This window comes from Coffea arabica, chromosome 9e (genome assembly GCF_036785885.1).
Source record: "Coffea arabica cultivar ET-39 chromosome 9e, Coffea Arabica ET-39 HiFi, whole genome shotgun sequence".
Classification (NCBI taxonomy): domain Eukaryota; kingdom Viridiplantae; phylum Streptophyta; class Magnoliopsida; order Gentianales; family Rubiaceae; genus Coffea; species Coffea arabica.
This window is the reverse complement of record NC_092327.1, coordinates 35,546,735-35,549,761: the sequence shown is the minus strand read 5'-3', so window position 1 is coordinate 35,549,761 and position 3,027 is coordinate 35,546,735. Positions and strand designations below refer to the sequence as shown.

The 3,027-nt window shown below is 35.2% G+C and overlaps 1 pseudogene; it reads right to left on the bottom strand.

Moving 5' to 3' along the window:
* LOC113710712 (heparanase-like protein 3) lies at positions 1-3,027 on the bottom strand (annotated as a pseudogene).

Here is a 3,027-nt window from a genome sequence, read left to right as displayed (position 1 = left end):
TCATACAACAAATCTTCCGTTTTCCCTTACCAGTTGTTTTTCACGGGTGGCCATTTTTGTTTCCAGCTCCGGAAGAAATCCAAGAAAGGCGAAAGCTTGGGTTAACCTGAATAAACAAAAGGTCATTTTCTTCAGCAAATTATAGCCATATAAGTAGGTGAGGCAAATCATTTTCACCATCTGATTTAAATAAAAAAAAAAAAAAAAAAAGAAAGGCAATCTATTCCAATACAAATCTACAGCATTGTTGGTCCTACGCAAAAAATCTGTAAACCAGTTGACATCAAAGAATCCTCCCGGCGCTAAAACAATTGGCTTGTTTGCTACATCCTTGTAGATTTCTTGCACTTTGTTGTGTAGTACAATTGTATCAGAAGCATGCTGATCAGGTGCAACTCTTGTCCCAACTCCACCGCCGCAAAGTTCATTCCCTGGCCAAAATAGATGATGAAAAATTACCATCCGAAACTAATCTCAAACTATCTAAATCATTTGAAAAAACTATATAAAAACAGAGAAGAAACATTTCTGCAGTAGGCTAACCATAGAAAGGTAAATGATATTACCAAGTTCCCAACCATATATGTTGTAGCCCTTTTCAACAGTGTAACGAATAAAAGCTTCAACATTTGAGGAATCCCAAGCTCCAACTGCTGAACCATCGGACCTTATTCTCCTCCCCATTCAGAGCATTCAAACCAAATATAATTTCAGCCCTGGAATGAAGGCAGTGATTCATTAATTTCAGATCGATGAGAATAATGACAAATAATTACCAGTCTAACCAGTGGCGGAGCCAGGAAAAAATCTTAGTGAGGGTAAAAATGACACTAAAATTTTTTATCTACTCTTTTTTTAATTTTTAAGTAAAAAAAATAAATTCACCAACAAGTACAAATGATATGTATATTCCATGAAAAACATAAAAAGATAAATCATTAATATATGTCAAATCATTAAAGTTATTTATTAAATGACTTATTTATTCATTACTATATCAAATCATTAATCACTACATATGAACCTAATCAAGTTAATTAGACAAAAGAATCCATACAAGAATAATTTAAAAGTTAAAATATATGTCAAATGGTCCTCTATTCATCATTACATTAACTCCAATATAAGAAACTAATCAAGGAAAATAAAAAATAAATTATAAATCCATAAAATCACCATTTTACAAGTTAAAATATTTATCAAATAACCCATTTATTAGTTATTACGTTAACTAATCAATTTTCAAATTTCTTTAAAATAGTAATAGTCTCATGCTCTAGAAATATATTTGCAAACAAATTTAAAATAATAATAATAATAAGTAATTGTTTAGAACCTGATTTTGATGGTCTCTTAAAGTTGGTAAAAAGAGCTGCAAATTAGTGGCGGACCCAGGTCCCAGAAGATCAATTGATTTTGGTGCAATCTCTAAATCAATGAAGTGATCAAGAGAAAGAGTAACAAGTTTTGGTTGTGGAAGAAAAAGTGGCTCTCGTATGTATGTTGGCGAGTGGGGACAACCAAGAGTCAGAGGAGGAAAGAGAAATTGGGGAGTGGGGACAAAGGAAGTAAATGATTAATGATGATTGGATGAAGTGATAAATAAAAAAAGTTGTTAGTTGGGGTGTGAAAGAAGAGGGGTCGTCGGTTGTGAAAGGAAATGGGGGACCAGAGGAGTAAATGGAACTTGGGGAGTGGGGATCAAAAGTAATGACTGATAAAATTGGTACTTGGCCCTGTTGGGAGGGAAAATGGGGACCAGAGGAGGAAAGTGAATGATATAAATTTTGTGACCCATTCTTTCACATTTTTTCTAAAAAAAATTCTGGGGACACCTTTAAAATTATGTCAAAATTATAGAACTATTATAGGAATTTAAGGGGCCCCCCAGTGCCCCCCTTTAAATCCGCCCCTGAGTCTAACTAACCAAGGTGGTGTTTCTTACGTACCCAGAGATTTCTTGAAAAAGGAGTTTAATTCATCCCGTCAAGATGAAGGAAGGCACCCACCCTTGAGCGAAGCCAAACAACTTTGAAGAATTCTTAACAAATGAATGGCAGCGTTGATTACTCTGAGTTTGATATACGACATTATCTTGCAAGGTGCCCCCAAGTCTAATCTTTAATAGTGAAAAAGCTGTAAAATGAGGGGAAGATAGCAACTTGAGCTCCCATAACAGGACTATAACGTTAGAATGCCGTTTTTAGTAATCAAAAAAGCCAGAAAAAGTTAATACCTCTTACTGCATTTAATAAAATTATGTTGTTAAGATCCTGCAAATAAACCAAGAAACAGATCAAACCAGTCCATTAAACACTAATGTTTTAATTCAAATTGGCCACGGCATATAATAGCCCAGAATCATTTTGGACAATTTGAAATTCGTTAACATCTCTCTCAGAACACAATCAAGATCTTTTGGACTTTAATCAAAGAAGGCAAACAAAACAGAGCATAAATGATAAGCGACAAGTATTGTCTCCTTCCCCTTTTACAACTTCATTGCTGAAAGCATCAGAGTGAAATTCGCAGCCATCAAAAAACTTTTCTGACACTCCGTCTAAAGCATAAAAATCGCATCTTTTTAATCGGAAATGAATTTGAAGCTGAAATATACAGCTCAAACAAGCCACCATCCCCTTGTTATAAAAGACGGCATTGGTTCATGTGGACTAAATCCATCAACAACTTCAGCATACCAACGTAGTAAGCTTGCAGGTAACATTAAAAAAGGCACACACACACACACAGACATAAACATGAAACATGAAATAGCTGCAAATGCAGGAAAATGGAAAGTACCAGATTGAGAAGGGAAGCATGGTCCCAACTACAGGTTCCATAGTCACATTTTTCAGGTGGCCACCAATCCAAGGTGGCACAAATGAAAGCGTCATCTATTTCTCCAATGGCACTAATCCCATCTACAAATACAAAGCCTTTGGCTGTTCCAATGTCTTTTACAATCTCAGAGTACACGAAAATGGAGCTATAACTAAACAAAGACAACCGTATACACAATCCCAT